The 12,156-nt window shown below is 38.4% G+C and overlaps 1 protein-coding gene across 1 annotated transcript in view; it reads left to right on the top strand.

The window, feature by feature from the left end:
* LOC101178038 overlaps positions 1-12,156 on the top strand; it is a 291,177-nt gene that overhangs the window by 1,593 nt on the left and 277,428 nt on the right. The gene's annotated exons all lie outside the window — the stretch shown is intronic.

The following is a 12,156-nucleotide window of genomic DNA, read 5'->3' as shown; positions in this document are numbered from 1 at the left end:
ATTGTTATACTCCACCTTTATGAGGACAGAATATCTTCATGAACTATTTGGAATTCTTCTGCATGGGATATTTGTCTGTACTGCATTTATTTACGTATTCAATCATTTTGTCAGTATGGACTCATGGGTATTTGTTTTACGTTTTGGGTTATAATCCAATACTACTTTATTTTGTTGTTCATATTGGTTCCAGCTTTGGCTATGAGATTTCCTTTAGTTGGCATTTGTGTCTTTTTGACAGACCCTCCTCGTTTTATATTTATTGATTTCTTCTTGAGCATTTTCTTAATTTCTATAAGATGCTCCAGGCTCATCTTGTATATTCGCTTCCCCAATCCTACAATCAACTGCTTCCCCAAAGAGCCAAGGGTCCTTATAATGGAAAATGATATTAGGAATCAAGATTTGGACATTTGGGATGTTGTTGCTTCTAGACCCTCTCAGCTGACAGAGCAAGGAGATATTTGTGCATATGCTAACCTGACTACGCATATCTGTAAGTATTTATATATGTATCCACCTGTATCTTTGACAGCTACACAGGAGTTCTAGGTTCAAATACTAGAGCTGTTATCTTCAGTTCAATTCCAGCACCACATGGATCATTGCAGCTTGCTCGTCTGTAACCTTCCACTCCAGTGTGAGACACTTGGCTCTCATCATCTGCCATCCATTTACCTAACTGTTCAATTCCAGGTTACATGTATAATGGATTCAGAACCGTCAACCCATTTTCAGAGTACATGTATAGTTGTTTCTGAACTGTTATCAGGTATACCTGTGAGAAACAGATTTACCGATTAGAGTACAATGCTTATGTATAGTTCTTTTGCTTTTAATCTTATAGACTCCACTTATTTTCAAAGTTACTGAAGTCAGCAGCCCTCCCTCCTACCTCTACCTGGCCTCAGTGACGTTATTTTATATGCTCGTAATACAGTTGTAATCTTTTGCCACAATCTGCATTACCTCCTGGGATTCTTTGAGTTCCTAAGATTTTTTTAAAAAATCTTCCTCCGTTTAAGTTCTCTTTGTGCAATCCTCATATTGCACATTTATTTTTTCTTTTCCTGTACATAGTAGCAGACAGCTGGTAGTAGTGGGATAGAAGTAAAAATTTTTTTCACTTCAAATTTTCTTTCTATGGGGTTTGACAAATCCATACATAGTGTCATGGATCCACCATTATTACAGTGTCATACAGAAAAGTTGTAGTTCTAAAAAGATCCCCTTTGTTTCATCTAGTAAACCCTCCCACCTTCCTATACCTCTAGCAACCACTGATGTGTTTACCATCTCTGTAATTTTGACTTTTCCAGAATGACATAGAAATGGAATAATACAGTATGTGGCATTTTCAGACTCATTTTCTTCACATAGTAATGCTGCATTTAAGATTCATCCATGTTTTTGTGTGGCATAACAGTTCATTCCTGTCTTTTTATGGATTCTTTTTTAAGTCAGGGTCTGATAGCTCTGTTGCCCAGGCTGCAGTCCAGTGGCACGATCATAGCTCACTGTAACCTCAATTCCTGGGCTCAAGCAATCCTCCTGCCTCAGCTTCCCAGGTAGCTGGGACTACAGGTGCACACCATCATGCTTCACTAATTGTAAAAACTTTTTTGTAGAGAAGGGGACCTCAAACTTCTGGCCTCAAGGGATCCTCCCACGTCAGCTCACAAAGCATTAGTATTACAGGTATGAGCCTCCATGCCTGGTCTTTATTTCTGTCTTTTTGATCCCTGAATAGTATTCTAATGTATAGATGTACCACCATTTATACCTATTAAAGAACATTGTGATTCTTCCAGTTTTTGACAATTGTGAATAAAGCTGCTATTAAGTATTTAAGTGCAGTTTTTTCTGTGGACATGTTTCAAGTCAGTTGAGTAAATGTCTAGAAGCACAATTGCTGGCAATTGTATTTTTATAAGATATTCGAAAATAGTTCTGCTAGGTTATTTGAGCATCTTCCCCACAATCATATATATAGTTAATTTAAGAAATGCTCTTCTATGTTGATAACATGAGCAAACTTCATTCCACTCCTGTCCGATTACCACAAATTGGTAATGTCCAAATTAGTAGGCTTTACGAATCACAGGCTGACACTCCTACAGCTGTTCAAATCAATGAATACTCAATCACAGATAAAGGAGAATATCTTGGAATGTCTTTGTTAAGGATATCCAGGGAAGGAATTCTAGGGCTTTCATTGGAAACCATCTGATATCTCAAAAAACCTTAATCTTAGGAAATTATCCCTGCCCCAGAATCCTCATGTTGTACATTTATTTCCTCTTTTCCTATACATAGTAGGAGACAGCTTGTCAGTAGTGGGATGGAAGTCAAAAGTTTTGACTTCAAATTGTCTTTTTCTTTAATTGATACTTTTTTATGCTGGGAATTTGTTGCTCCAAAAGTGGGCCAATTACTAAAGTCGTCAGACTCTTTCAATTTCTGAGATGTGAAATTGAAAGAGAGCTGCATATTTTCTTACAGAAAACACTAGATATAAGGCACAACCAAGGAAGGGGTGGGAGCTCTCTTTCTCTGTTGTGACCTCATGATTCCTAGTTAAAGTCTGTGGGTGTCAAGTTGTTCAGTGATGAAGAGAGCAGAAAAGTGCCAAAGAAGCTGGTGATTTGAGACCTTTACTTTGCGAACATTAGTGATAGGAAACTAGAGTTGAGGAGAAATTCTAAATTTGAAGAGAGAATTCTAGATTATCCTTCCAAACTAAGTATGTCCAGGAGTTACCAGCCTGAAGACCTCTACCACCACTACTGATGCTATTCTATAAAGGCAGAATGTTGTATGTAATGGTACAGGTATAGACTAACACCATATGGCCCTGATTGGATTCTTGAATCTGACATTTCTAGCTCAGTCATTGTCTTAGTCTATTTTATGTTGTTATAAAATAACAACATAATCCCACAGACTGACTAATTTATAAAGAAATTTATTTAGCTCATGGTTATGGAGCTGGAAGTCCAAGAGTATATGCTAGAATCTTCTGAGGGCCTGTGTGCTTCATCATCTTGTGGCCAGAAGAAATGTAGGGGGTTGAGAACATTTCAGGCAAAGGAAGCAACATGAATAGAGGAATAGAATCCAAATGACTGTGGGCAGTTTGAGAGATCCACAACTAGTTCAAGGGATTGAGTTAGAGGTAGATGGGGACCAGATCTTAATTGGTCTTCAGTGCAATACTAAGGCGGATGTAATCCTGGAAGCAATGAGAAGTAAGTGGGCAGATTTAAACAGTTATGCCATTACCAGATTTGTGTCTTGGGAAGATCTTCTGGCTACAGCGCAGAGAATAGATTGGAAGGGTGTTGGGCTGCAATTGGATCAAGCAGTTAGGAGACTCTTGTAGTATCCATGAGGAAGAACACAAAGAGCCTGAACTAAGGGAAGGGGAGAGTTAAGGAATCAACATGACATAGCTATCCATGGGTTGCTGATGAGGAAAAGAGGACAAGTTGAATCTTCAACTTCTAAATTTTTGATTCAGGGTATTTGGCCAATGGAGTTCCTTTTACTGAGATTGGGAATCCAGTAAAAAGTGGATATTTGTATAATATATCCTATGTGGCAGGCACTTGGATAGGCATTTTTTCAATATCTATTTTAATCCTCAATAATGCAGAAAATTGAGGTATTATTATCTTCATATCATAAATGAAAAAATGAAAGCAAAAAGAGGAAATATATTACTGAAGCTTCTGGGGCTGGATTTAAATCTGGGTCTGTTTGGTTTAAAACTAGTATTCACTTTTTCATAGGATACTTCCTCCCAAGAGGAAAGCAAATTTAAGGAGAATGATAATATGCTTAGTTTGAATTTTGAATTTTAATTTGAGATGCCTGAGAGCATTCATATGGGTTTTTGTCCAAGAAGTCATTTGAAAGGTCTATTGCTCAAGAAAGTGGTTTGTGTGAGAGATCAAGATTTGAGGGTTTTTTGTTTTTTTTTTTTGACAGAGTCTTGCTCTGACACCCAGGCTGGAGTGCACTGAAGTGATCTCTGCTCACTGCAACATCCACCTCCTAGGTTCAAGCGATTCTTCTGCCTCAACTTCCTGATTATCTGGGATTACAGGCATGTGCCACCATGCTGGGGCTAATTTTTGTATCTTTAGTAGAGACCGGTTCCACCATGTTGGCCAAGCTGGTCTCAAACTCCTGACTTCAAGTGATCTGCCAACCTTGGCCTCCCAAAGTGCTGAGATTACAGGTGTAAGCTGCCATGCCCAGCCAAAATTTGAGAGTTTTTAACAAAGAGTTAAAGCCATTGGAACCCCTTCAACTGGAGTACAATGATGGGCTTTGCAGAGAGTGAAGAAGATTTGTGAAATTCCTGAAAATGCATGTAAATTCCTGAATATTTGTAAGTAGGTTCTGTTTCCCCTTCAAGGGAGCTGAGCTTCTTTAGGTCTTTGAAGGATTCTGTGCCTCTGAAAAGATCAAGGGCCACTAGTGGAGAGTATAAAAGAAAAAGGGCAAAAGTGAGAGCTCTAGGAAGTATCAATTAAAGGAATAACCAAAGAAGAAAACTAGCAACAGAGACTGAAAAACTTTAGTCAGTGGGTAGACAAAAATCAGGAGAAAGACATATTTTAAACATCATGAAGATAATTGCTCAAGATTATTAGATGCTACACAATGGCTTATTAAGGACCAAAAAGAGATCATCATATTGATAGGGCAATGGTGACTTTGCTGGAGGAATTTCAGTGGAACAGTAAGAGATGAAATTTTGATTACTGTGGTATTCAAAGGATGGAACATAAACCTCTTGAGGACAGAGATTTTTTATCTGTTCACTGTTCTTAGGACTTCACTATATTCCTGCCACAGAGAGGTAATCAATAAATATTGTTGAAAGTTAAACAGATGAAGTGGTGGCAGTGACCATTAATAACAGCTTTTCTTTGTTGTTCTATTTTCAGGCTCCATACCTACCTAACATCTATCTTCCCAAGAACTCTGCCAGGGAAGGAGTAGTTTCTGTGTTTCATAAACAGACTGAGACTCAAAGAGGCTAAGTAAACTACCTGAAGCCATATAGCAACACACAATAACGGATGTGAGATTCAAACTTGGATTTGTCTGGCTCCAAAATTTCTAGGTTTTTTTTTTTTTTTTTTTCGCCACTACAACAAAACTAAGGAGAAGAGACAGAGGTGAATAGCTGTCTCTCAGTGGTTATTCTATTTTCCCTTATCTGCATGTTTTCCTCCTTTCACTCTCTCTTGGTTTGTTCTTATCCTTCAGAGGTAAAGAGGAGCCTTCAGAGAGCTATAAAGGTTGATCAAAGTACCAGATTATGAGATTATTCGGAGGCTAATATGTAATCCTTGGGGTTTCCTTTCTCATCTCACTCTTGCAGCTGCCTGCATTAACACTTTCTGATTAACATATGGTCTCCTTTTTATTCTAGAAAACACTAGATCTGAATAACAAAGGATGCAAACTAAGGCATATATAGTTATCACTAATGCTCAACCTGGAAAGATATTGGATTGCAGTCTGCTTTTTGTGTAAAGACAATAGTATTATAAAACCAAAAGAGACAACAGGGAATATTTCCCACTCAACTAAGCATATCTAAAAGCACATTTGAAGTTTGGAGACAATATTCTGTGTTATTTTAAGAAAAGATTCTAAAGCATTATTACCTGGTGGTAAGAAAATAACATGTAAAAAAAAGGTAATAAGAATAAAAAAAATAAGTAAAAGTATGTGAACATACTAGACCTGGTTATACAACTCAACTGTTGAGAATACATTTTTGAAGTTGCCTGCATGGTTGCTGCAAGAGTTCTTCTGTATTTAGTATATGAAGACAGGCATATGCTCTGGCCATTTCCAGAAAAGCCAAGGCTCTCCTGTATGTTCTAGCCATCCGTTGTTAGGTGAAATGCATGAAAGGTATAGAGTAATGTTATGGAGAGTGAATGTTACATGCCTCTGAGATACAGTAGAAAAGAAGCCCTTGATTTAATATTTTGGTTCTTAGTTTGACTGTGACTCATAGGGAGTGATACTGCCCTGGGCCTTTCTGTCTCCTTTGTATCAGGAAATGATTTGGTTTAGAGAAAAGCAGGCAAAGGTTTTAGTGGGACTCCCACCAGGATAATGGCCTTCTTTGTTCCTAGCTACTTCTTGAGGTGACTATGGCTATCCTTTAGGCCCCAAGCATGTGGACAGAGTCGAGAACAGGGTTAAGGAGAAGGCTTAAGCAAAATCTCTTTAGCCACTAAGCAAGAAGCACCTATAAGTTGCATTTTGTAAACTCAGAGGATTTGGTCTGTGGTGATCTAGCTACATAAGAACTGGAAATGCCTAGGTTTAAAATCGGGGTATAAAGCAACCCAGAGCTTGTTAGATATGCAAGATCTCTGGCCCTATCCCCAAACTACTGTTTCAGAATATGTATTTTAACAAGATTGCTAGTGACTCATATGCTCAATAATGTTTGAAAAGCCCTGCTCCAGACTCTTGAATAAGATTGGCCAGGAGGTGGGAAAAGGGATGGTAGCAGTGGTGCTTGCAATGTACATATCCCCAGATATATAGAATCAGAATCTATAAGATTGGGGTCTTAGGAATCTATGTTTTAACAAGCTCCTCAGGGAATTTTTTATAAACACTGGAATTTGAAGATCACAGGTAAGAAATAAAAACAGTTCAGGGGAGAAGTGCAATATACACTATGAACACCAGCTGTCAGTACTCTACAATTTAAAAATGACCTTGATAGTTAATAGTGAAAAGAATTATTACAAGAACATTTTCTAAATTTGAAATGTAAAGATCTAGGGAACATGAGCTCTAAGTTAAACAGATTTGAATTATCCTGTGATTTTCTTAAAGATCTCTAGACATATAAATAGTTTACAGAGAGTAGTGGTTGGAGATTTAGAGATTTTGGGTACGTGTGAGTAAGTCCATGTCAGAATAATGTCTTACTATACTTGGGGAAATAAAGTGAATGCTTTTGTGGTTTTAAAACCCAACTGGACTCTACAGTTTGAAAGTATGTAAGGCAGGTCAATGACTCTTTCTGAGAATATCTTTTCATTTTCTTGGCATTATGTCATGATGTTACTGGGTTCTTCAGATACTTAATTTTCATGTGTAGCTTGTGCAGTATTCACAGGAACTTTTTCTGTATTTGTAGACACTGCACCGTACTGGGAGACTTGGATTCGAATTCTGACTTTTCCTTATAGCTTCATGCAGATTACAATGACAATTCCTTAACATCTCTGAGTCTTTAAGTGTGCATAAAAATACCCACGTAAGGGTTGTCATGAGGAGGATCCAGATAATATAATAAGTATGAAATGCTCTACCAATTATGAAACATTAAATAAATGCAAAGTAGTACTTGAATGCTTGCGGCATTGGGCCTTCGCTTTTATATTTGATGTTTGGAACTCCACTATAGCACCCATTTCCATAAAAATTACTCAGGTTTCACTAGGAGCCTAGTTACTTTTCCTAGTTAGGTCTTTTTTTTTCCCCCATCCCGAATAGCGTTGCCTGAGAAAATACTGGACAGCTAGGTAAGTTTGATATAAAGTTTGATTTCATGTAAACAATGATTTCTTTTTAATTCTTCAGCTAAGACAGCGGAAGAGATGATTTATTGTATGGTTGTTACACTCAGCTGCAAGTAAACACAGAAATAGTCCAGAATATCACAGGTCCAGGGCAAAGGACCAAAATGGGCAGTTTTGGTTATGAGCAACTTGGGTCTTAGAGGTGATTGGCGATCAGAGGGTGATGAAGGTCTAGATCATGAGATAAGCTCTGGACAGTAGCATGCAGTCCTACAACTTGTACCAGCATCCCCAGCATCTAGCATTCCATGTTTCTGCTCCTGTGGCCTCCATGGTGCAAGAAGCTAGTGGTTTACTTGGACATCTGACTCATCTTTCTTCTTTTGCACTTCAACCTGCGCATTCGCTTCTTCCTCCACTTGGCTCTTATGGCACAGAGGTTTTCAAGAAAGTGGTGCTAAGGCCGAGAGGACAATGAATAATTTTTTAGTATGACTATGTCCCACGTATCGCACAGCAAACTGGAAAATCTAACTCCAAGACCAAATGCTATCTACGTTCATGCATCTTCTACTCACCAATCTCATCTGATTGCTTACATCTTCTATTTTGCCTGTATGGAAAAAGTCTGACTCAAAGACAGTAATGTAGATCTAAAAATGGTCTTGAGAGAAATTATTGCTATCTGAAAGCTCACATCTTCAAAAATTTTTACACTTCCTTTCTAGAAACGGCTCCAGCTTATCTCTAAAGATTGCTTAGAATAAAATAGAGTCACTTAAATACTTACTCCTTGGGATTTTTTTTATTTTTTTATATTCTGTCATTCTGTTGACTTGATTATTCATTAACATCTCTTTCTCTGTCTCACTGTGTGGTTGTGGGAGTAGAAGGAGGGAAGAGGTGACTCTCCAAAATGAAATAATTCAAAAGCCACTTACATGTTGCTATTATGAACAATTCTGAGGCATTTTTGGTACAGCTTTCTCTTTTCAATTATATTTGGTGTAGCAAATAATGCTATTAAAACATATAATAGACTTTATATAAAGAAAGACCACATCCTGATACTGAAGGAGAGGAGGAAGAAGGAAAGGTGGGAGTTTGCTGTGTGCTCAGTAGAAAGAAGGGTCATCCCGGGGAACACTTTGCAGTTTCAAAGTACTTGAGAAGGGTAGGCCACAAAATGGGAGTTTAACTGTGCTAAAGTAAATTCTTAATGACACTTTCACGTGGATGCCCTGAAGTAGAGTGAGGAATCACACCTGGAAACCTGATGTGGGAGAGAGCCATGTCCCACAGTTTGACCGAAGAAAAATGTTGCCTTTGGGCTCACCTAACTCTGGACACTAGGTGTCAGGATACAGCAATGTAACGATTTTAGGATGCGGGGTTGACGTGCTGAATTAGTGGGGGAAGAGTTGTGAGATGCTGTTTTGTTTCCTGCTGTTAACACAGGTCCTCGATTTATGGTAGAAGGTTCTTTCAGCTGTGATCTTATGAATCATCAATAAAGACAGGAACTGTGTCAGAGTCACCTCTGGGGGTTTCCGTCATATTTTCTTTTTCTTTTCTCACCAGCTAGGACTGATTACTTCTTCACACCTCTGCAAAGTACTTAATTAGTCTCATCAGGCAGCCAAACTTGATACCTTCGTCCAATTTTAGATACAGAGATGATGAAGGTGTTTCATTGGCAGCTGGGGCCATTAGAGGGACCCCGCAGGGCAGAGCGACATTGCACTGAGGTGATCTGAGCTGAGCACAGGGGTAAGGATGTATTCCTGGACTGTGTGCTGCTGTCACTGAGAACATTTGCAAATCTGCTGACATATTACAGTGGGAATATCCCCTGGATGCATGGAAGGCCCAGTGCCCTGTCATTTGAGCAGTGCAGGCACGTCACCAGCCCATGGGGATATCAGTATTCATGCTGCTCTTTGATATAAAGTTCGCATTTTCTATATGGTTTGATGATGTTTAGTGGGATCAGTGATGCCTGTTTGTTAATTGCTTACAGAAGATTTGGGCTTAAAAATAAGATCTTGGATCAGGTAACATTCTCTGTTTTAAATTTTATTGATATTTCTGAATTCCAGTGAAATTACATACATATCAGATGATCTTTGAAACCTTATTTTTTTCTATTATTTTTAGTATTCTCTGCACTCTCTCTTATATTTCTGCCCTTTCTCCTGCATAAGTAAAACAGAATGATTTAGTTAGAATTTGAGGACGAAAATTATCAAGCCTATATATTCTCAACAACAATCTGGGATTTGAGTTAATTTTAATGTCCAACTTGTGTCCCTCTTGCCCCCTTTACATGTGTGACTTTATTTTCAGCTATCTTTTAATATTATTCACTCTTAGTCACACCAACTATGCTTATCCCTGCCTTAGTCTTTCTCATCTTGTTATCACCAGCTGGTAAATTCTTCCTGCTTCCTTTACTTACATAAATGTGGCTGCTTTTTCAATATTCAGCTCCAAGCCATCTCCTCCGTGAAGCTATCTGGGTAATTCACAGTAATCTGCTTTCCTGAATCATAGAGCATTGCTCAGTTTGGCTCATGATTATAACCTTGTCTCAGTTGCTTTTTAGTTTGCACACGTGTACATATACACACACATGCACACACACACACGACCAACTAGGTTACACGCTTTTCAAAAGTAGGGGCTGTACCCCAGTGACATCTAGTAATGTGGTGAGTATTATATATACATTTTCAATAGATAGCCATTTTTTGTTTATCTCTTTGATTGCGGAGGCTAAAATATAATAGGTATTTAATAAATGTTGAGAGATCTGAGGAATTGATGACAACTACTCTGCTGAAGTACTAGATCTTTGATAATATTAGATTGTGACATTTGGTGTGACAAACCTGGTAGTCATTAGCATATACCTTTGCAAGAGCTAGCTCAAGTCTTATAACTTCCATGACAACTTCTCTAGGCTAATACAGTCCTCATTGCTCCTCTTGGTCCTGAATTTCTCCTTCTCCTGTTTCTGAACTCCTAAAGCATCTTATATCTACATTGGGCAAGTGCCTTAGGACTATATCTGTAGAATGGGTTTAATAATAGTGCCTATCTAATTGGAACTATGATAATTAAATGACTTAATATATATAAATTACTTAGAATATTTCTGGCATATTATAAGTAATCAATAGGTGTTTTAGTCATGGTTTTCCAGAGAGGCAGAACTGATGAGATATATGAATTAGCTCAGTTGATTATGGAGGCTGAGAAGTCCCATGATAGGCATCTGCAAGCTAGAGAACCAGGGCAACTGATAGCATGGCTCACTGCGAAGTGTGAAGGCTTCAGAACCAAGGAAGCCAATAGCATAACTCTCAGTCCAAGGCCAAAAACCTGGGAGCCTGGGGGTTGCTGTTGTGTTTCCCAGAGTCCAAAAGCTGAGAAGGGGAGTTGTAACATTCAAGAGCAGCAGGAGGGTATCCTAGCTTTAGAAGACACAGCAAGATTTTGCCCTTTCTCCACCCTTTTATTCCATCTGGGCCCCCAGCCAATTGGAAGGTGTCTGCCCACATTGAGGGTGGATCTTCCCCACTCAGTTCATAGACTCAAATTCTAATCTCTTCGCAGAACATTCTCAGAGATATACCTATGGTGGCCTAATAATTTTAATCAAATGCCAAATCACCTGGAGTTTCCTTTCAGCGGAAGAGCGAAGGAATTTAATCACAGTCTAGCAGGTGAGATTGTGGAGAAAAGGGAAAACTTATACACTGCTGGGGGGAATGTAAATTAGTTCAGCCATTGTAGAAAGCAGTTTGGCAATTTCTCAAAGAACTTAAAACAGAATTAAGATTTTATCCAGCAATTCCATTATTGGGTATATACTAAAAGGAATATGAATCATTCTACCATAAAGACACATGCACGCATAAGTTCATCGCAGCACTATTCACAATAGTAAAGAGATGGAATCAACTTAAATGCCCATCAATGGTAGACTAGATAAAGAAACTGTGGTACATATACACCATTGAATACTATGCAGCCATAAAAAAGTACAAGATCATGTCCTTTGCAGCAACATGAATGAAGCTGGAGGCCGTTACCCAAACAGAAAACCAAATACTGCATGTTCTCACTTATAAGTGGGAGCTAAATATTGGGTATGGACACAAATAAGGGAACAACAGACACCAGGGTCTATTTGAGGGTGGAGGATGGGAGGAGGATGAAGATCCAAAAACTACCTATCAGGCATTATGCTTATTACCTGGATGATGAAATAATCTGTACACCAAACCCTGAGACATGCAATTTACCTAAGTAACAAACCTGCAAGTGTACCTAAAACCTAAAATTTTTAAAAAAGTCACATATTGAGGTAAAAATAATACAAAGAATTTTCGTTAGAAAAAACTTATCCCAATCTACCTTATACCTCTTCACATGTAGTATAAGAATCTCACAACAGGGTGCTTCCATCTCTTTATCCTGATGGCTGCTGTTCTCATGTATTTTACTTCCACATTTGCTGTGGATCCCATACTACACTGCTCTCATTTTTGCTTTGAAGAGTCGATTATATTTT

Source organism: Nomascus leucogenys, chromosome 17 (genome assembly GCF_006542625.1).
Source record: "Nomascus leucogenys isolate Asia chromosome 17, Asia_NLE_v1, whole genome shotgun sequence".
NCBI classification, from domain to species: Eukaryota; Metazoa; Chordata; class Mammalia; order Primates; family Hylobatidae; genus Nomascus; species Nomascus leucogenys.
The sequence above is the reverse complement of the archived record's forward strand: the minus strand, read 5'-3'. Positions and strand labels throughout refer to the sequence as shown.